Source organism: Hyla sarda, chromosome 9 (genome assembly GCF_029499605.1).
Source record: "Hyla sarda isolate aHylSar1 chromosome 9, aHylSar1.hap1, whole genome shotgun sequence".
Lineage (NCBI taxonomy): Eukaryota > Metazoa > Chordata > Amphibia > Anura > Hylidae > Hyla > Hyla sarda.
In genome coordinates, this window is record NC_079197.1 from 12,367,569 (window position 1) to 12,391,909 (window position 24,341).

Below are 24,341 nucleotides of genomic sequence, written 5' to 3' on the forward strand. Positions count from 1 at the left end.
ATATAGTCGTAGGTCCCTATACTGCCCCATATATAGTTGTAGGTCCCCATACTGCCCCATATATAGTTGTAGGCCCTTATACTGCCCCATATATAGTTGTAGGTCCCCATACTGCCCCATATATAGTTGTAGGCCCTTATACTGCCCCATATATAGTTGTAGGCCTCTATACTGCCCCCATATATAGTCGTAGGTCCCTATACTGCCCCATATATAGTTGTAGGTCCCCATACTGCCCCATATATAGTTGTAGGCCCTTATACTGCCCCATATATAGTCGTAGGTCCCTAAACTGCCCCATATATAGTTGAAGGCCCCTGTACTGCCCCATATATAGTCGTAGGTCCCTAAACTGCCCCATATATAGTTGTAGGCCCCTATACTGCCCCCATATATAGTTGTAGGCCCCTATACTGCCCCCATATATAGTTGTAGGCCCCTATACTGACACCATATATAGTTGTAGGCCCCTATACTGCCCCCATATATATTTGTAGCCCCCTATACTGCCCCATATATAGTTGTAGGCCCCTATACTGCCCCATATATAGTTGTAGCCCCCTATACTGCCCCATATATAGTTGTAGGCCCCTATACTGCCCCCATATATAGTTGTAGCCCCCTATACTGCCCCATATATAGTTGTAGGCCCCTATACTGCCCCCATATATAGTGATAGGCCCCTATACTGCCCCATATATAGTTGTAGACCCCTATACTGCCCCATATATAGTTGTAGGCCCTTATACTGCCACCATATATAGTTATAGGCCCCTATACTGACACCATATATAGTTGTAGGCCTCTATACTGCCACCATATATAGTTGTAGGCCCTTATACTGCCCCCATATATAGTTGTAGGCCCCTATACTGCCCCATATATAGTCGTAGGCCCCTATACTGCCCCATATATAGTCGTAGGTCCCTATACTTCCCCATTATATAGTTGTGTGGTGGCTCAGTACGAGAGTTGTTAGCCCGTACCCTTGCGGTGTTGACCTTGGCAGGATATCAGGAGTTTCATTCTGTTTCTTGCTAAATGTAATTTGGAATGAGATTTACGGCTTTGGGTAACACACTGACTACCTTTGTGCACGCCCCTCTGGACGTCCTGCGGGGCCCATAAATACAAGTTAGTGCCGCATTATTTCCCATAGGGACTCATAAGAAGGCAGCTGTCACTTTGAGAGGGAACGTCAAAAAATGAGACATCTGATTGGTTGAAAAAAAAAATATATATATATAAATGTATATAGGTATAGGTATTTGTTATCTAGGCTCTGTGTGGTGGCATTGTTAGGGCATTGCATAGCTGTATTATTTGGACACTGTATGGTGGTATTTTATGAGCACTGTATAGCTGTATTATACAAAAACTTTTTTAGCTGTATTATTTGGCCACTGTAAACATTGTACGATTAGGACACTGTGTAGGTGTATTATTTGGGAATTACATGGTGGTAATATTATAACACTATATATCTGTATTATTCTATAACTGTTTTGGTGTCTGATATAGGCACTATGGGGGAGATTTATCAAAACCTGTGCAGAGGAAGAGTGGTGCAGTTGCCCATAGCAACCAATCAGATTGCTTCTTTCATTTTCCACAGGCCTCTTTAGAGGCCTGTGGAAAATGAAAGAAGCAATCTGATTGGTTGCTATGGGCAACTGCACCACTCTTCCTCTGCACAGGTTTTGATAAATCTCCCCCTATATGATAGTATTTTTTTGAGCACTGTATAGCTGTATTATTCTGAAACTGTTTTGGTGTCTGATATAGGCACTATATGGAAGTATTATTTGAGCACTGTATTGCTGTATTCTTCTGAAGCTGTTTTGGTGTATTATTTGGGCACTGTATAGTGGTATTATTTGAGCACTCTATAGCTGGATGATTAGGACACTGTTTAGCTGTATTTTTTGGCACTGTATGGTGGTATTATTTGGGCACTGTATACACTGCCCTGATAAAACACCAAAACTTTTCAGAATAATACAGCTTTAATATTCTGAAACTGTTTGGGTGTATTATTTGGGCACTGTGTTGTGGTATTATTCGAGCACTGAATAGCTGTATTATTAGAATACTGTTTAGCTGTATTTTTTGGCACTGTATGGTGGTATTATTTGGGCACTGTATACACTGCCCTGATAAAACACCAAAACCTTTCAGAATACTACAGCTTTAATATTCTGAAACTGTTTGGGTGCATCATTTGATCACTGTATAGCTGTATTATTTGGACACTGTATGGTGGTATTATCTGTATTTTGTATAGCAGTGTCATATAGGTACTGTATAGCTGTATTATTTGGGCACTGTGTTGTAGTATTATTCGAGCACTGAATAGCTGTATTATTAGAATACTGTTTAGCTGTATTTTTTGGCACTGTATGGTGGTATTATTTGAGCACTGTATAGCTAAATTATTCCAAACCTGTTTAGGTGTATTATTTGGGCACTGTATGGTGGTATTATTTAAACATGTATCGCTGTAACATGAGGACACTGGTTAGCTGTATTATTTGGTCACTGTATGGTGGTATTACCTCGGCAATATAAAGCTTTATTATTACAAAACTAATTAGGTGTATTTTTTGGGCACTGTATGGTGGTATTATCTGTATTTTGTATAGCAGTGTCATATAGGTACTGTATAGCTGTATTATTTGGGCACTGTGTTGTGGTATTATTCGAGCACTGAATAGCTGTATTATTAGAATACTGTTTAGCTGTATTATTTGATCATTGTATGGTGGTATTATTTGAGCACTGTATAGCTAAATTATTCCAAACCTGCTTAGGTGTATTATTTGGGCACTGTATGGTGGTATTATTTAAACATGTATCGCTGTAACATGAGGACACTGGTTAGCTGTATTATTTGGTCATTGTATGGTGGTATTATCTTGGCAATATAAAGCTTTATTATTACAAAACTAATTAGGTATATTTTTTGGGCACTATATGGTGGTATTATTTGTATTTTGTATAGCAGTGTATAAAGCTGTAATATTTTGGCATATTGTAGCCCCTGTAGTCCTTGTTTTTTTAAGGACCATTATTATAACTGCACACTGTACCCACATGTGCCACAGAGCCGGCAGTATATGGAGTGATCCTTGTTTTTTTTATAGAAAAGTAAAAAAAAAAAATTATATCATTTTTTTGTTCCTCAGAACTTAAGACGTTCATTTCCATTTTTGGACAATCAATCACATTTTCTGAGGAATTGTTTCTTTGATTGTTGCTGAAGCCACATTTTTATTACCGACTCACGTTTCACTGTTCCTTCAGAGCTGAGATTTTATTCCTGTTCTTGTATATAAGCAGAGCTCATAAAGGAGAACTCCACTCTTGTGGCTCAGTCTGGTTAATATTAGATATAGTGCAGGATGCCGTACATATGAAAAGAGAAAAAACTGATACAATTGTTCTGTGAACTATGAGACAGTGACAGGAATGGTGGTCGGGGATCGCTATACTTTCCCAAGGCACCGGTCCTATGTGGACACCAGGTTTCAGAAAGCACATATCTCTACCAGGGAAAGCTGGGTGAGATATGGGATATCCAGAAATAGTTAAATCCCTGGCGAGCCGTAGCTTGTTAGGGACTTTCATAAGTCCTGTTATTGTGCCTGTATGTTATATGTTATTATGGGATAAAAAGCAAGTTTGGTAGCGGGGTCTTCTATCTCCTTCCTGGACCACTTCAGGTTTTTAGACTAGCCCAGATCAGCAAAGGTGCTGCAGACAGCTCACCACTTGGCTTAAAAGTAGAGCAGAATTAGTATACAAGGGAAGCTGTGAGAAACCTGCACCACTGATAGAGAGTTTGAATCCGGAGGTTTCCAGCCTCAAAAGTGAACATTGTAACCTGTGTGAGTAACACATTTGTTGACTGTTGCGATAGGTGGCTGGTAGTAAGCCACCTGTATAGACAGGGGAGTTTTATCTGTATAGTTAGCGCTGGACAAGCAGGATTTATTTTGTGTTTTGTGTGAAAGCTGTATTTTTTTATGTTTGCTAGAAAATAAAAACAGAAGAAGCCCTGACTGCTATTTGCTGTGATTTGCCTAGCTTTTCAGAGCTAATCTCCCACACACGGTATATGGCAAATATATGGCATAATATAGATTATAGGCATACAGATGATACATTGGAAGAGTACGATGTTGCTTACATTATATTATTTCAGCACTGTATAGCTGTATTATTCTAAATCTGATTTAGTGTGTTATTTGGGCACTGTATGGTGGTATTTTTTGGGCACTATATGGTGGTATTAACATGAGCACTGTATATCAGCATTATTCAGAAACTGATTTGGGCTCTGTATGGTGGTATTATTTCAGCACTGTATAGCTGTATTATTTAGCCATAGTATGGTGGCAATATTTGAGCGTTGTATAGCTGTATTATTAGGAGACTATGTAGCTGTATTATTTGGCCATTGAATGGTGTATTATTTGATCACTGTATAGCTATATTATTAGGACACTGTGTATAGATTGCCCTAGCATTGGTGCTGTGGATCTAAGCTGAGGTGCCAATACTGCCGTTAAAAACTTAATATGGGCCCCTGTATACCATATAACATAAACCAATAAAATTACCATAAAAGTCAGCACTGTATTGGACTTAACTTGAGTTACCTTGAGATAATGGATGAAGGATTGGGACGATAATGCTCACGAAGTTCTGTGCAAGTTAAGAGGAATCCCGCTGGCAAGCACCTAAAGACAAGCAAGTCCTAGAAACCGTATTTCCAGACAAAGGAGACCACCCAGTCTCTGAAACGCGTTGGCAGGATTTTTGGACTGCATATACGACCTGTAGTGATGTCACTACTCACGCTAATTCCATCTAGCTAACATTGCAGTGGGGTGCACGGCAGTAGAGACGCCTCTGGCAGGGGCTGACTCCTGCTTTCCCCCAAACGGACATCGTTTGAACTATAGGAGCAAAACTTCACTATTAAAAGACTGATTTTCCAGGAGCTGTTACTACAAAGGATTAATATTGCAGTGTATTTAATTATAGGACACTCCAGCACTTCCAGCTTCATAAGATACATCTCATTATCAGGTATATACTAATCTTTTTAGATTATCTCAATTATTAGGACACTGTTTAGCTGTATTAATTGGCCATTGAATGGTGTATTATTTGAGCTCTGTATAGCTGTATTATTAAAGGGGTATTCCAGGATTTTTTTTTTATTTGACAATGCTACAGAGACTGTAAAGTTGATAATATATTGTCTGTACCTGTGTGTGACGATTTTCTCACAATTCTTATGTGACTTTCACCCCAATATTTATTTTTAACAGCATACAAAATGACTGTTGTCTCAGATTTTTCCCAGGTTGCAATGCGGCCGAGACCTGACATCACCAGTCAGCTGATGACAGGGAGCCTGCCTGCTTCAATGGGTGGAGTGATCGCTTGGTGGGAGAGAGATCAATCTGCAACTAATGCAACAGCTGTAGGCACCCTGATTGAAAACCACAGGTCTTTTGAATGGATGCAGCTCATTTATGTTTCAATGGGTGGGGTGGCTGATGTGTGGGAGGGAGGAAACTGGAATTATGGGATTTGTAGGCAATGGAGAAAACTTAAACAGGAAATACCAGTTCACAAAAAGCTAGCCACAGTGTTATGGTAATCTCACAACATAGCCATTTATCCCCAAGACAAGCGCAGATCCTTCCTAAGCATGTCCATTACTGTCTGCCAGGTACGTACTAAAATCACCTTATGGTGGAGAACCCCTTTAAGACACTGTTTAGCTGTATTATTTGGTCATTGTATGGTAGTATTTTTTGAGCACTCTACAGCTGTATTATTCAGAAACTGTCTAGGTTTATTAGGGTACTGTATGGTGGTATTGTCTGTACATCTCTCCTTCAGGGATCAGTGGGGGTCCCAGCAATCAGACCCCCCCCCCCCCCATTGTAGATAGGGAATACCTTTCGAATGGGGCCTAAGTGTGCAGAAGTGGACCACCCTACGTAATAGGCATACTCAGCCAGGCTCGCTCCGGTGGAGTTTCAAGTTCACGCAGCACTACATAGATCAGTCAGCTCACATTGTAAATCCTCCTATTGATTAAATGTTTTTAGCTGAAATACTCGCACATCTATTCATCAGTCCAGCGATTTTGTGTCCGGGCTAAATATATGTGTAACCGAAGCCGAAGTGACCAGCTCAGTGAAAATCTACAGGGGCAGCGCCCTCCCACCGCCGCCGCTCCCTGCTCTTTACTATACCTATCAATCTTAACCACAGCTGGTGCAAAACTACAACTCCCAGCATGCCCGGACAGCCAACGGCTGTCCGGACATGCTGGGAGCTGTAGTTTTGCAACAGCTGGAGGCACCCTGGTTGAGAAACTGTACTCTAATGCCAATGGCTACCCATTACGGAGACTCCAATCCTATATCTTCACTTTACCAAAAAGGACCTCCTTGTCCTTGTCCAAGACTTCTCTTGTGCTTCCCCTCTATTCTGGAACTTTCTCTCTCCCCTTCACCCTAAAACTCTCAAACCTTCCTAAGGCCTCATTGACACGGCGGAAAAATACCGCTCAGAAATTTAGTTGCAGCAGAGTTCCTATTGTTTTCAGTGGGATTCTGCTGTACTGTGCACACAGCGAAATTTCCGTGGTGGAAATGTCGACCACGGAAATTCCCATTCCGGCCTCCGCAGGAAGAATCAACACGACGATTCTTTCTGCGGAATCCATGCACTGGCGTCTATGGAGATATCGCACTGCCGAGCGGTCCTAGCGCCAGCATGTTCTGCTGGCGTCCGCTGCCTGCGGAATGTCCGCTGGAATTTTTTTTTGCGGGCGGAACAAAAAATCTGCCGTAGGAACATAGCCTTAGGCTATGTTCATTTGGGACTTCTGCTCTTATTCACCTTAAAACTCTCAAACCTTCCTAAGGTCTCGTTCACGCAGTGGAATCCGGCAGAAAAATTCAACTGGAAAATTCCGAGTCCTATTGTTTTCAGTGGGATTCTGCTGCACTGTGCACACGGAACCACAGAATTTCTGTGGTGGAAACATCTGCCTCGGAAATCCCTATTCTGGCCTCCGCAGGAAAAAAATGTATATGTTTCTGCGGAATCCTCTCGGAAATGCATTACTGTCTATGGAGTTGGCACGTTTCTAAGCGGTCCTAGCGCCGGTGGCGCCCGCTGCCTGCAGACGTTCCGCAAAGGATCCACAGCATAGAACTTCCTTTCATCTTCACCCTAACCTTCCTAAGGCCTTGTTCACGTGGCAGAATTTATGAGTGGAATCCGGAAGAAAAATTCAGCTCAGAAATCCTGTTGCAGCAGAGTCCTACTGTTTTCAATGGGATACTGCTGCACCGTGTACATGGCGGAATTTCTGCGGCGGAAAAACGTCTGATGCGAAAATTATTATTTCAGTCTTCGCAGATAAGAACTCAGATGTCAATTCTTTCTATTGATTCCTTTTGGAAATGCATTGGCGGTAAGCTGGCGGCGCATTTCCGAGCATTTTCTGCCAATCTGCAACCACATCCGCCATGTGACATTTCCGTAGGCTATGTTTATTTGTTGCCCATGAAGAAGACAGGGGGAGTAGTTCAGGGCAGCTAGGGTTTGTAGTCCTTGTGGCGGAATGGCTTTGTGGCTGGATAACCCTGTATGTACCCCATGGGGTCAGCACAATTGTTGAAAGTCTTTGACCCTGGGGTACAGTATTGTGCGGTGGACGGTAGCCATGTTGGTGTGCACAGTAGACTAAGTCCAGACACGTGGATTAGTGAACTTTCTTGGAAATCCATTTCAGCACAGGGCAGTGATGTTCCAGTCTTTAGTTATAGATGCTTGAGATTTAGTCACAGTTCCCTTTAGGGTTAATAGCAGAAATATTGTAGGAAAGTCTCTGAATCCCCTACTAGGACTTTAGTGTTACTAATGGAGTTATATACAGTCTGACTGTGGTGAATGAACTTGAACGAGCTTGTACTCATGGTGGCTGAGTGTAAGACAAAGACAGTCATGACGTGTAAGCCCCGTGCCACTAACTCTGGCCAGAATGCCAAAAGAGTTTAGTGTTGACAGAAGAGTACTTGCACAGCTATTTTCTCTTCTGACTAGACAATTCCCTCTATAGAAATAAATGCCTTCAATGTTCACTGGAGAAAGTTCTTGAGTAAAACCTCCTGAAACACCATGTGGTGCCGTGATCACACTGACCCAGAGCTGCCTCCGGTGAGACGTTAGTAATTGGAGCAGGATTTGAGCGGATGTTCCGCTGCTGAAATTCTGCCGCCAAAAGAATGAACTTGGCCATTTTTCTGGCAGAATCCACTCCGCAGACATTGCCGTGTATAGGAACAGCAATGTCTGTGCAGTCCTAGCTCCGACTGATTTAGTCGGCACTGATTACATTCTGGCCGGAAATTCCGAAGTGTGAACCCAGTCCAACTAGTCTGAAAACTGGTTCCAGCTTTCTGGGGACATAGGGATGGACTTGGGAGACTCCTCCCTCTAGTAATTTCTAGAACATTCTGGTTGCTTCTAGCAGAAGCCTGTCTGAGGGAAGGTCATGTGACCAAAACCCCATGCATCTCTTACATGTGATCCACCAGTGGTGAGCTGCTGCCAGACACCTCACAAAAGGATTGGGTTCTAAAATTTTACATGACCAAATCCTTCTTAACCTTAGCCAATGGCTGTCCGGGCATGCTGGGAGTTGTAGTTTAGCAACAGCTGGGGGTCCACAGTTTGAAAGCCTATGATATAAGGGTTATTTTTATCTCATGTTGAGTCGCTTTTACCAACACTGCCACTCACTGGCGCCTTACATCTCCACCCTGGGCATGCTGGGAGTTGCAGTTTCACAACAGCTGGTGGCACCCCGCTATATAGTATGCCATTGCAGTAATGGAGCGCTATACATGATGTGAACAGGGCCTAATATTGTCCAGGGCAGACGACCACAATTTTCTTCACATGATTCGCCTATTACTGTGAAATTTCAATACAATGGGCGACTCTATAAGAGGCTTCGGGGCCTACAATCCCCCCTGAATATACCCAATAACCCATAGGTCACCCGCACCCGTCTTTTTTTCCGGATATTTCTCCTTATTTCCTCGGCTAGAGCGATTGGCTATTTCACGCCGCGTCAATTATTTTTTTCCCCATTTTCGGAATAACTCTAGTACAAGCGGCTTCTTCCAGGAGCTTAAGATGTGGATGTGTCAGATCCACAGCAGGAGGGTCGGAATTCGCCTCCTGGGCTGCCCTGATAAGAGGAATGTGCGGCAGAAGTGGTGGCTATTGTTTGCCCATGTAAAGGCCCGGCCTCCATCGGCCTCCTTTATTGGACCCCCCTTAACCCCCCCCCCCCCCGACTAAAAGTATTCATGGCCCCCCAGGAAATGTATAATGAATGGATGTTCTAACACGTACACTTATGTATGGAGAATGGTTCTCGCACCAACATCTGTTTCATCCTGTTTACTTAAAATGATCAAAAATATCAATCACACGTCATGGCTAAGTATAGCGCTCCAGATTTATAGCGGTGGCCGCATTAACATAATTGCCAGAGCTCTATCTGCATATATATATATATATATATGTGAGAGATAGATAGATATGAGATAGATAGATATGAGATAGATAGATATGAGATAGATAGATATGAGATAGGTAGGAGATAGATAGATAGATAGATAGATAGATTGATAGATAGATATGAGATAGATAGATAGATAGATAGATATGAGATAGATAGATATGAGATAGATAGATATGAGATAGATAGATATGAGATAGATATGAGATAGATAGATATGAGATAGATAGATAGATATGAGATAGATAGATAGATATGAGATAGATAGATATGAGATAGATAGATATGAGATAGATAGATATGAGATAGATAGATAGATAGATAGATATGAGATAGATAGATAGATAGATAGATATGAGATAGATAGATATGAGATAGATTGATAGATATGAGATAAGATAGATATTAGATAGATAGATATGAGAGAGATAAATATGAGATAGATAGATAGATTGATAGATAGATAGTTAGTTAGATAGATAGATAGATAGATAGATACAGTCCCCAAGGACAGCAGCACACCAAATATTAGATGCAGGGTTGCAGGCTGCTTACGGATCTCGGATCTTGATCCAAACAATATACAAACGAATGGGCAGCAGCACACCGAAGTAGTGAAAAAAGTAGTGGTCTTTATTCAGGCATAAATTGTCAGGCTGCCTCCCTGTATTGTCCCCTGGGCCCCCCCGCATCTATTCTACTGTAATTGTATATTATCCCCTATGTTCTGTATATAAGAATGTTGTATCTTTAAGAAAGGTTAACATGTGATCACCAGTTGTCATGTGAGTTGTCATGTGATTGTTATCCAGGAGGTATCAGTGACCAGGTGACTTATGGGTGACCAATGGGACCCCACCAGAGTCTCCCCTATAAAAGCCCTGGGAGGAGTCTCTTCTCTCTTAGTTCCTGAGTCTTTGCTGAGGTGCAGTCGAGCCTAAGAGTCTGGAGTCATCGGAGCCTCAAGTCAAGTCTACAGCCACAAGATACAAGTCTACAAGTAACTACAGTCACAGCTTAGTCTGTCTCCAGTCAAGTCACTGTCATCTATTGTCAAGTCAATGTGGCCTGCACTAAATTGTCCAAAACCACTGCAAGTCCCAGCAAGCCCTTAAGGTCTCTGAAGTTACTGGTCACCTCCGTGGGTCCGGCTACACTGTATAGACTGTACCATCTGTCACTCAGTAAAGTTACCGTTGTCCATAACTTGGCGTCAGAGTCATTATTTCCCCCCCGTGCCTAGCCCTGGATCCAGCGGTATACCTTCGGGTGGTATTGAGGATAAACCATACCCTGGCGTCACGAATACAAGTGGTTAATGCCATCTGCCCCTAGGGTAATTCCATCTGCCCTGCATCACACCCAATACCACAGATTGATAGATAGATAGATATCAGATATATAAACAGATATATAGATAGATAGATATGAGATTTACATTTTCTATTATTCTTTGTGTTTGAATTCCTTGCCATTTTCAAGATGGCGTCCAATACACACATGATACGTTAATAAAATAGAGCTTTGATGCACTGTAAGTCCGGGTTCAACCAATCTGCCGCGAACATAACATGTTCAACCTACGGCGGAATCCAATTTTTTGTCCGAAGTTCCGTTGCAAAACATCCATTGTGTGAACAGAGCTACAGAATCCCTAGAGGTCAATGGGAAGCTGTTGCAAGCAGATTTTGTACGGAATTTTCTTGTGGAAATTCTATGCAGAATCTCCACAGTGTTTACTGGGCCTTGTATTTTGCAGCATATTTTTGTCCATTGTCCGAACAAACACGCTGTTTTTCAGGACGGAAACGTGTGACCTTTTGTGCTAGTAAATGCTGCAAAATTTGCGTATATATTCGGAAAATAGACAGAATCGGGGAGATTTATCAAAACTTGTGTAGAGGAAAAGTTGCCCAGTTGCCCATAGCAACCAATCAGATGGCTTCTTTCATTTTTAAAGAGGCCTGTGAAAGATGAAAGCAGCAATCTGATTGGTTGCTATGGGTAACTAGTCAATTTTTCCTCCTCTGCACAGGTTTTCATACATCTCCCCCATTGTGCGCACATCCTTATAATTTATGCCGAATACCATTTCACTGGTGACCTAGAAGGGTCTCGTCTCCCTCTCTCCGGTGGCCGGCACGCGCTCTCTATCTCTGATACTTCCATTTTTTTTTTCCTCCTCTCCAAATCTCAAATTTCTTGTATTATTTTATTTGAATGGAGTTTCCCTCCTGTTTCCACGGGGACTGGCGCTATTGTCGAGCCGTAGCCTCATTAGGCAGCGATTACGGCAAAGGACGTCTCCAGTGGAGAGGGTCAGCGGATGGCACGCGGCCCTGGATGCCCTACGCTTCTTCCATGGAGTGGTTCTTAGCACAATCATACAATGCATTGAAAAGAAAAGAACAAAACATGGCGGCCAACCAGTGTAAAGGATACACCCGCTTTTCTATGGATATGATCTTCAACCATTTTGCAGTTTAATATAGAACAGTGGTCTCAAACTGTGGCACTCCAGATGTTGCAAAACTTCAACTCCCAGTGTGCCCGGACAGCCAACGGCTGTCCGGGCACACTGGGAGTTGAAGTTTTGCAACATCTGGAGGGCCACAGTTTGAGACCACTGGTCTAATAGGACAATCTAGGCCCGGCCTGACTCCCCAAAGGTCCTAGCCAATGGCTGTTTGGGCATGCTGGGATTTGAAGTTTTGCAACATCTGGAGGGCCACAGTTTGAGACCACTGGTCTAATAGGACAATCTAGGCCCAGTCTGACTCCCCAAAGGTCCTAGCCAATGGCTGTTTGGGCATGCTGGGAGTTGAAGTTTTGCAACATCTGGAGGGCCACAGTTTGAGACCACTGGTCTAATAGGACAATCTAGGCCCGGCCTGACTCCCCAAAGGTCCTAGCCAATGGCTGTTTGGGCATGCTGGGATTTGAAGTTTTGCAACATCTGGAGAGCCACAGTTTGAGACCACTGATCTAATAGGACAATCTAGGCCCAGTCTGACTCCCCAAAGGTCCTAGCCAATGGCTGTTTGGGCATGCTGGGAGTTGAAGTTTTGCAACATCTGGAGGGCCACAGTTTGAGACCACTGGTCTAATAGGACAATCTAGGCCCGGCCTGACTCCCCAAAGGTCCTAGCCAATGGCTGTTTGGGCATGCTGGGATTTGAAGTTTTGCAACATCTGGAGAGCCACAGTTTGAGACCACTGATCTAATAGGACAATCTAGGCCCAGTCTGACTCCCCAAAGGTCCTAGCCAATGGCTGTTTGGGCATGCTGGGAGTTGAAGTTTTGCAACATCTGGAGGACCACAGTTTGAGACCACTGGTCTAATAGGACAATCTAGGCCCGGCCTGACTCCCCAAAGGTCCTAGCCAATGGCTGTTTGGGCATGCTGGGATTTGAAGTTTTGCAACATCTGGAGGGCCACAGTTTGAGACCACTGGTCTAATAGGACAATCTAGGCCCGGCCTGTCTCCTCCAAAGGTCCTAGTCAACGGCTGTCCGGGCACGCTGGGAGTTGAAGTTTTGCAACATCTGGAGGGCCACAGTTTGAGACCACTGGTCTAATAGGACAATCTAGGCCCGGCCTGACTCCCCAAAGGTCCTAGCCAATGGCTGTTTGGGCATGCTGGGATTTGAAGTTTTGCAACATCTGGAGGGCCACAGTTTGAGACCACTGGTCTAATAGGACAATCTAGGCCTGGTCTGACTCCCCAAAGGTCCCAGTCGTTGGCTGTCCGGGCACGCTGGGAGTTGAAGTTTTGCAACATCTGGAGGGCCACAGTTTGAGACCACTGGTCTAATAGGACAATCTAGGCCCGGTCTGACTCCCCAAAGGTCCTAGCCAATGGCTATTTGGGCATGCTGGGAGTTGAAATTTTGCAACATCTGGAGGGCCAAAGTTTAAGACCACTGATATAGAATCTATACCTGAGGTCCTATACATAATGGGGGCACATGGAGCCCCTATGGTTCCTCTGTACAGCACTATTATGTCTATGTAACATACATATTTTTTGTGGGGCACCATATGACAGCCTAAGCCCCACGTCTTCCCCCTTATCGCGGGTAGCGTGCATTCACCTCCTGCTTTCTCATAACCCACTCTCGCTAATGGCAGCTTGGTATTGTCACTTTATAAATCCATAATATTCCCCATTGCCCGGCCCCGGCGGCCACGCTGTGGCCCCTCGTACATTGCCCTATTAACTCTCCCAGCATTGCTTAGACGTTGCATTCTGTCCTGAAACTCACACAGCGCTAGTTAATCTGCTCCCTCATCACGAGCGGCGTCCACTCCCCCCATCTCGCGCTCCCTCATCTTGTTACTATAGTAACAGATACTGGCAGCAGTTTGCTCTCTGTGGGAATGATTTTGTGTATGGCGAGCACGCACATCTACATGGAGGTAGTCTCTGAAATCCTCAGCCCTCACCTGAGAACCTGTGGGGTCTAACCCCCGAAACTCGGGAGATTTAAGGTCACATGGGGGGGTCTCCATATCATAAAAGAAAAGTCTTAGGGCCTACAAGCCTGAGTTGGGTGACAATCAATATGGCTGCCATTATGCTTCCATAGCAATTCTACCCAGTCATTCTACAGTATGGGAGTAGATACCTGATATAAGGGGTGGTTTTTCGTCAATGACATTGGGTGGTTTATCACTAGAAGATGTCGTCGATGCTTCATCAGCAGGGGTCCGAGTAATGTGACCTCTGTCTATAGCAGGAATGAAGTGGCAGCGACGCTAGGAAAGCGACATTTATCTCCTGTCAGCTCCGCTTCTTTTCTGACATTGACTTCACGCCCTTTTATATGTTCAGCTCCCCCTAAATAAGAGCAATGTTTAATAAGGAACAAACACAACGGCGTCCATTGCTTGCGCTCTGTTAGTGGTTTCGTATGGCGGTGGTAACAGGTAATTCTGTATATGCAGGGCCGGCTCTGCCTATAGGCAAATAACGAATCCAAGAGCACACCTCCACAGTAATGTCAGGATCAACGCTGGGACTCTCGACAGGCTAAAATATTTTATTACCCATAATTCAGCGCGTTTCGTGGTAACTCCGCTTCATCAGATGAATTGCATTATGGGTAATAAAATCTTTTAGCCTGTCGAGAGTCCCAGTGCCCTGCTTGATCCTGACATTACTGTGGAGGTTTGCTTGTTGGATTCGTTGCAGGGTGTAGGGTCTCGCCTTACCCACGGTTCTATGCCTATACCATCGTTGTACGTGGACAATACAACCACCGTTGGTGAGCACCGGTTTTATCTGACTAATTATCCTTCCCTCTACGTTATCACACAACGGAGCGCTTGTTCCTTTATTTTCACTTATAGGCCTAGAGCAGGGGTCTCAAACTGGTGGCCCTCCAGATGTTGCAAAAACTTCAACTCCCAGCATGCCCAGACAGCCGTTAGCTGCAGCCAACTGTTGTCAGGCGTGTCCAGGCGTGTCCAGGCGTGTCCAGGCGTGTCCAGGCGTGTCCAGGCGTGTCCAGGCGTGTCCAGGCATGTCCAGGCGTGTCCAGGCGTGCTCCTGATGGGGTGCGCCACTCTGCCTGCTGCAAGAAAGTTAGACAACCAGTATCCAAACCACTCGCTCAGCCAGCAGCATGAGGAGGAGGTTTGTTACAGTGTGTCACTCCAGTAGTAAGCTAATTACATGAGGAGGAGGTTTATTACAGTGTGTCACCCCAATAGTAAGGTGAGGCATGTCAAAGGGCGGGCCAATGGGTGGAGTCAATGGGGTGGCAAAATTAACCTTCCACCATCCCTGTGTATATTGAGTGACGGATTTTGCCACCCTAGGTAAAAGCTCATTTTGCCGCCCTTTGACCCCGCCCATTGGCTCAACCAATTGACACGCCCCGCCTTACTACTGGGGTGACACACTATAAAAAAAAACTCCCCCTCATGTAATCACTTTACTACTGGGGTGACACACTGTAACAAACCTCCTCCTCATGTAATCTCCTTACTACTGGGGTGACACACTATAAAAAAAAACTCCTCCTCATGTAATCACCTTACTACTGGGGTGACACACTGTAACAAACCTCCTCCTCATGTAATCTCCTTACTACTGGGGTGACACACTATAACAAACCTCCTCCTCATGTAATCTCCTTACTACTGGGGTGACACACTATAAAAAAACCTCCTCCTCATGTAATCTCCTTACTACTGGGGTGACACACTGTAACAAACCTCCTCCTCATAAAATCTCCTTACTACTGGGGTGACACACTGTAACAAACCCCCTCCTCATGTAATCACCTTACTACTGGGGTGACACACTGTAACAAACCTTCTCATGTAATCTCCTTACTACTGGGGTGACACACTGTAACAAACGGTCTTCTCATGTAATCACCCTATTACTGGGGTGACACACTGTAACAAACCCCCTCCTTATGTAATCTCCTTACTACTGGTGACACACTGTAACAAACCCCCTCATCATATAATCTCCTTACTACTGGGGTGACACACTGTAACAAACGGTCTTCTCATGTAATCACCCTATTACTGGGGTGACACACTGTAACAAACCTCCTCCTCATGTAATCTCCTTACTACTGGGGTGATACACTGTAACAAACCTCCTCCAGGGATTTTGGCAGGGTTTTGCTGGATTGGCGGGTGCTTCGGATGCTGGCTAACTTTTTTGCTGCGGGCAAAAAGCAGCGCCCCCATCAAGAGTGCGCCCTAGGCAGCTGCCTATTTTGCCTATAGGCCAAACCGGCCCTGGGTGTCCCCAGTATATAGTGGTTAGTACTGACCAAAAGTTCTCCAAGGAAGAACAAGCGGGGACAGGTTCATTCCTACAAAAGAGCTGCTGTAGAGCAAGCTGCCTTGCTTAAACCAAGTTCTAGATGGCAAATTTATAGGTTACAGGGCAGGGTTTCCCAACCGGTGCGCCTCCAGCTGTCAGCTGTTCGGTCATCCTGGGAGTTGTAGTTTTGCAACAGCTGGAGGCACCCTGATTGGGAAAAGCTGGTTTAGGAGTTTGCAATCTAGTGCAGTTACCGTGTCATTGGCTGTCCGGGCATGCTGGTAGTTGTAGTTTTGCAACAGCTGGAGGCATCCTGGTTTGGTAACACTCGTTTTTCAGCCCGCAATCTAGGGCAGTTTGGGTATCATTGGGCATGCTCGGAGTTGTAGTTTTGAAACAGCTGGAGGTACCCTAGTCGGGAAACACTGCTTAAACCACATCACTCCCATACAGGATGGTAGAAGATATCGGCGGTGATATTTAACGATAACAAACGCCGCTAATAGGAATTTTAGGTTTGCAAAACCCAGGGACTAGTGTTTTCCTAACAGTGTGCCTCCAGCTGTCGCAAAACTACAACTCCCAGAATGCCTGGACAGCCAAAGGCTGTCCGGGCATGCTGGTAGTTGTAGTATTGCAACAGCTGGAGGCACCCTGGTTGGGAAACACTTGTTTTTCAGCCCGCAATCTAGTGCAGTTTGGGTGTCATTGGGCATGCTGGGAGTTGTAGTTTTGCAACAGCTGGAGGCACCCTGGTTGGGAAACACTTGTTTTTCAGCCCGCAATCTAGTGCAGTTTGGGTGTCATTGGGCATGCTGGGAGTTGTAGATTTGAAACAGCTGGAGGTACCCTAGTCGGGAAACACTGCTTAAACCACATCACTCCCATACAGGATGGTAGAAGATAGCGGCGGTGATATTTATCGATCGCAAACGCCGCTAATAGGAATTTTAGGTTTGCAACACCCAGGGACTAGTGTTTGCCAAACAGTGTGCCTCCAGCTGTTGCAAAACTACAACTCCCAGCATGCCAGGACAGCCAAAGGCTGTCCGGGCATGCTGGTAGTTGTAGTTTTGCAACAGCTGGAGGCACCCTGGTTGGGAAACACTTGTTTTTCAGCCCGCAATCTAGTGCAGTTTGGGTGTCATTGGGCATGCTGGGAGTTGTAGTTTTGAAACAGCTGGAGGTACCCTAGTCGGGAAACACTGTCCGGGCATGCTGGTAGTTGTAGTTTTGCAACAGCTGGAGGCACCCTGGTTGGGAAACACTTGTTTTTCAGCCCGCAATCTAGTGCAGTTTGGGTGTCATTGGGCATGCTGGGAGTTGTAGTTTTGAAACAGCTGGAGGTACCCTAGTCGGGAAACACTGCTTAAACCACATCACTCCCATACAGGATGGTAGAAGATGGCGGCGGTGATATTTAACGATCGCAAACGCCGCTAATAGTAATTTAGATTTGCAACACCCAGGGACTAGTGTTTGCCAAACAGTGTGCCTCCAGCTGTTGCAAAACTACAACTCCCAGCATGCCCGGACAGCCTTCGGCTGTCCGGGCATGCTGGGAATTGTAGTTTTGCAACAGCTGGAGGCACCCTGGTTGGGAAACACAGCTTTAACCACAGGCCTTTACTTTTGTGCCATCCTTTTTGAATCACCCTGTATAAAATTCCATGTTAAATTGTTCTATTGACGTTGGCACGGCAGGTATACCTGGAAGCCCCTGATCGTTGGTAAATCCTCCCAACCACTAATAGGCAGCTGGTAAAGGTGGCACAGTGAGTTGGCACGCTGCACTATCCCCCCCCATTGGCACATCCGGGGCTGCTTACTGGGTCGTCTCCAACGCGCCATATTCCAGATGACCTAAGTTAAAGGACAGATGTACTTTATTCCGGTTATGACACATTTCGTTCGCAATGGAGCCACCCAGCCTGTAAATAATGCCGTAAAGTCCTTGATGGCGTGTGTGAAGAGCACGGGCCCAGACGCTGGCAGCGCAGGTCCCAGGGATGGGTAATGCTCCTGTAAGTAATGTCTGTGTGTTACTAATTATTCTGACATCACTGGAAGATGGAATAATCTCCCCAGATTTATGTGACATATCACAGACTGCCGCGGCCCCCCTCTCGCTGCTGCTGCGTTAACTCTCGCCGGCCCGGGGATTAATCGCATCATCCGTAGCGGGAGTGTCACATTGGGTTATTACGGCGGTACGATTCCCAGCTGATCCCACATCTACGCTATATGACGGTCACTATCTTCAAGCAAGTGACACAATTAGACTAATACTATGTAAAGACCAATTATGTGGCCCCCTCGTCCCCAACTGCATATTAGAGTCAGTGTCGGTGGTATTTTTCAATAATGGGTATGGGGGGGCCGCTATACCTTCGTGTGTCCTGTTACAACAGTGGTCTCCAACCTGAGGCTCTCCTGCCGGTATAAAACTACAACTCCCATCATGTCATAGCAGCCTTTGGTTTTGGAGACTGGTGCACCGCCATGTGCCATGATGTGGCCCCCTCCTTCCCAACTGCATATTAGAGTCATATCTCTGTTCTAAAACCTGAGGATCTCCAGCTATCTAAGTGATAGTTATTACAAGACAGAACGCCAAAGTCTGGACTTTATAGGGACCAAAATGCGATTGCAAAATTATCATAACTATAAGTTATTGGTGTAAAATGTTAAAATCTCTGGGTTTAGGAGTCCAGTGGGCAGTCCTACAGTCAATCATTAATTAGAACCGCCCATTGAACTCCTAAGACCAGTACAAGAAGAGATTTTAATAAATAAAATACAAGTTATACTGAATCCTTTATTGCAATGTTATATCTTAACCCCTTAAGGACCAGGCAAATTTTATTTTTGCGTTTTCATTTTTTCCTCCTCGCCTTCTAAAAATCTTAAAGGGGTATTCCAGGAAAAAACTTTTTATATATATATATATATATATATATATATATATATATATATATATATATCTCAACTGGCTACAGAAAGTTAAACAGATTTGTAAATTACTTCTATTAAAAAATCTTAATCCTTTCAGTACTTATGAGCTTCTGAAGTTTAGGTTGTTCTTTTCTGTCTAAATCCTCTCTGATGACACCTGTCTCGGGAAACTCCCAGTTTAGAAGCAAATCCCCATAGCAAACCTCTTCTAAACTGGGCGTTTCCCGAGACAGGTGTCATCAGAGAGCACTTAAACAGAAAAGAATAACCTTAACTTCAGAAGCTCATAAGTACTGAAAGGATTAAGATTTTTTAATAGAAGTAATTTACAAATCTGTTTAACTTTCTGGAGCCAGTTGATATATATATATATATATATATATATATAAAGTTTTTTCCTGGAATACCCCTTTACCTCTTTTATATTTCCATCCACAGACCCATATGAGGGCTTGTTTTTTGACCACCTATAACTTTCTCATTTTTCCGTATACGGGGTAGGATGAGGGCTCATTTTTTGCGCCGTGATCTGTAGTTTTTATCGGTACCACTTTTCCTTAGGTTTTACTTTTTATAATTTTTTTATAAATTTTTTGGGAATAAAATGTGACAAAAAAGCAGCAATTTTGGCCTTTTCTATTTTTTTACATTTACGCCGTTCACTGTACGGGATAATTAACTTTCAGACTTTTACGCATGCGGCGATACCAAATATGTTTATTAATAATTTTTTTTCACGCTTTTTTGGGGGCAAAATGGGAAAAAAGGGATGATTTACATTATTATTGGGGATGGGGATTTTTCACATTTTTTTTATTTTTTTTTTAAAATCTTTACTTTTATTTTTACACTTTAATAGTCCCCATATGGACCTATTTATAGCAATCAGTTGATTGCTAATACTGTTTGTTGAGTGCTATGCATAGGGCACAGCACAAATCAGTATTATCGGCTATCTACTGCTCTGGTCTGTTCGATCTCAGACCAGAGCAGAAGACCCCTGGAGACGGATGGAGCCATGTGAGGGGACCTCCTTCCGCCATGATGGATGATCAGATCCCCGCGGCAGTGCTACGGGCAATCCATTTAAAGTACCGCACTGCCACAGATACCGTGATCTGTATTGATCCCAACATCTGAGGGATTAATGACGGACATCCGCGCGATCTCTGATGCCTGCTATTATCCACGGGTCCCTGGCTGCCGGTCCTGTGCTCGCGGTCATGGGGGAGCGTAAATGTACGTCATGGTGCGTTAAGTACCATGGCACCATGACATACATTTACGTACATTGTTGTTAAGGGATTAAAGAGTATTCCATGATTGTGTGGTAGAGGGTGTGAGATACAGGGCAGATGGAATTACCCTAGGGGCAGATGGCATTAACCTCTTGTATTCGTGACGCCAGGGCGTGGTTTATCCTCAATACCATCCGAAGGTATACCGCTGGATCCTGGGCTAGGCACGGGGGCAATAATGACTCAGACGCCAAGTTACGGACAATGGTAGCCTTACTGAGTGACAGATGGTACAGTCTATACGGTGTAGCCGGACCCACGGAGGTGACCAGTGACTTCAGAGACCTTAAGGGCTTGCTGGGACTTGTGGTTTTGGCAATTTAGTGCAGGCCATGTTGACTTCACAATAGATGACACTGACTGACTTGACTTGACTGGAGACAGACTAAGCTGTGACTGTAGTTACTTGTAGACTTGTATCTTGTGGCTGTAGACTTGACTTGAGGCTCCGATGACTCCAGACTCTTAGGATCGACTGCACCTCAGCAAAGACTCAGGAACTAAGAGAGAAGAGACTCCTCCCAGGACTTTTAAGGGGGAGACTCTAGATGGGTCCCATTTGTCACCCTTAAGTCACCTGGTCACTGATACCTCCTGGGTAACAATCACATGACAACTCACATGGTAAACAGTCTTAAAGTGATGCAAGGGGGGCCCAGGGGACACTGAAGGGAGGCTGCCTGACAGAGCAGCAAGGGTACAGGGCAACAACTCCCATACTGGGCCACCACAATTGTTTTTTATATTACTATACTGCAGGGGCTGTTAAGTTAGTGTACTTTATGATATAGTGTCTGTACCTGTGTTTGATGGTGATCTCAAAATTGGATTTTTGCCCACCCATGTGAATGTCGTCTCAGGTTTTCCCAGGTTGCAGTGCGGCCCGAGACATTACATCACTATTGAGGTTGACCGCTGGGTGGGAGGGAGATCCTTCTGCAGTGAATTGTAGTTTTGCAACAGCTGGAGGCACCCTGGTCAGAAAACACTGGTCTATTGTTTACAGCACAACATGGTAGCTAAGGTGTGTGTCAATGGGTGCGGTGGCTGATGTGTGGGAGGGAGTAAAGTGACCTCACACTTACAAACAAGGGATCCTGGGACTTGTAGTTGGAGGGAGGAAACTCAAACAGGAAATGTCAATTTCACAAAAAGATAGCCACAGCGTTATGGTGGACTCACAACATAGCCATTTATCCCCAAGACAAGCACGGATCCTTCCTAAGCATGTCCATTACTGTCTGGAAGGTAAGTACTAAAATCACCTTATGGTGGATAAATCTTTTAAAATGCTCAGTTTTGGGACTGCTCCACCATGTACGCTCCTGAGTCCTCCCTAAGCCTAGTCCGAATGCTGAACCTCATCTTTTATATTATTTGGAAGGTTCTTTTAAACCACAGGCCCCATTTTGTCTCTTACACCGTGCGGCCATACAGGTCTGGAACGCAAGTAAAAGACTGACGCCCCATCCTGACATCATTGAGGACATTAACATATGGAATAATCCGGAGTTTCCCAATTTTCACTCTTTTTTTTGGATCCTGGTTACTGGAAACCACTGGGTGTTAGTTACTATTATGTAATCAAAACAGTCACAGTGGTCGGCACCAAGCCCGTTCCTTAAAGGGGTACTCTGCCCCTAGACATCTTATCCCCTATCCAAAGGATCGGGATCTCGGCCGCAGCACCCCGCTGTCATTACTGCACAGAGCAAACTCGCGATACAGGGGCCGGAGCATCGTGATGTCACGGCTCCGCCCCTCGTGACGTCAAGGCCGCCACGCCCCCTCCTGCAAGAAATGGCGTACACTACCCACGGGTCCAACATGTTATAAGGTCACGTACTACTATATCCTAGTTCCGCCAACAATAAAGGACTTGCCGGGCAGCAAGTGGGGACACGAAGTACAGGTGCCACACTAGTCATTGCCCGTTGGTCCCTATTTACTTAACCAACGTTTTTTCTGGTTTCAAAGAAACTACAGGTAAGTGCATCCTTCAAGTTTTTGCACCTACTAAAGGTTTATCTTTAATTAATGTGCACAGGTTGGGGTCATTTTTAATAAGAAACCAGTTTCTATTTATTGCACTTTTTATGACATTAGCAAGAGGGCTAAATTTAAAGAGAATGTCTCCCATTTTTAGCTACATTTCTTCTTTTCTTATTACACAATAATCTGCTCCTATCCTGATGTAAAGCGTGTGACTATGCTTCAGCAAGAATTTCTTCCGAATTGTCTCCAGCAAGTAACTTCTTCAAATGGCCAACCTGAACCATAACCCATCATCAGAACTATTAATACGAAGCAAAAACTGTCCATAAGGTAGCGCACGTTTTACACGATCCGGATGGCAAAATGAAGCGGAGAAATTCAAGACTTTGGATGTAAACCTGAGGATAAAGGACCTTAACGTGTATAGAAGAAAGAAGAGACAGAGGGATATGATAGAGACTTTTATATACATAAAGGGAATCAACAGAGAAAAGGAGGAGAAGAGATATAAAAGAAGAAAAACTACCACAAGACAAGATGACATAGTTTTATATTAGAGGGGAAAGGTTTCTGCAGTAATATCAGGAAGTATTACTTTACTGAGAGAGTAGTGGATGCATGGAATAGTCTTCCTGCAGAAGTGGTCGCTGCAAATACAGTGAAGGAGTTTAAACATGCATGAGATAGGTATAAGGCTATCCTTCATATAAGATAGGGATAGGTATAAGGCTATCCTTCATATAAGATAGGGATAGGTATAAGGCTATCCTTTTATATAAGATAGGGATATGTATAAGGCTATCCTTCATATAAGATAGTGATAAGCATAAGGCTATCCTTCATATAAGATATAGATAGGCATAAGGCTATCCTTCATATAAGATAGAGATAAGGTTATGCTTCATATAAGATAGGGATAAGCATAAGGCTATCCTTCATATAAGATATAGATAGGCATAAGGCTATCCTTCATATAAGATAGAGATAAGGTTATGCTTCATATAAGATAGGGATAAGCATAAGGCTATCCTTCATATAAGATAGAGATAGGCATAAGGCTATCCTTCATATAAGATAGGGATAAGCATAAGGCTATCCTTCATAAAAGATAGGGATAGGTATAAGGCTATCCTCCATATAAGATAGGGATAAGCATAAGGCTATCCTTCATATAAGATAGGGATAAGCATAAGGATATCCTTCATATAAGATAGGGATAAGCATAAGGCTATCCTTCATATAAGATAGGGATAAGCATAAGGCTATCCTTCATATAAGATAGGGATAAGCATAAGGCTATCCTTCATATAAGATAGGGATAAGCATAAGGCTATCCTTCATTTAAGATAGGGATAAGCATAAGGCTATCCTTCATATAAGATAGGGATAGATATAAGGCTATCCTTCATATAAGATATGAATAGGTATAAGGCTATCCTTCATATAAGATAGGGATAGATATAAGGCTATTCTTCTTATAAGATAGGGATAGATAGAAGGATATCCTCCATATAAAAGATAGGGATAGATATAAGGTTATCCTTCATATACGATAGGGATAGGTATAAGGCTATCCTTCATATAAGATAGGGATAGGTATAAGGTTATCCTTCATATAAGATAGGGATAGGTATAAGGCTATCCTTCATATAAAATAGGGATAGGCATAA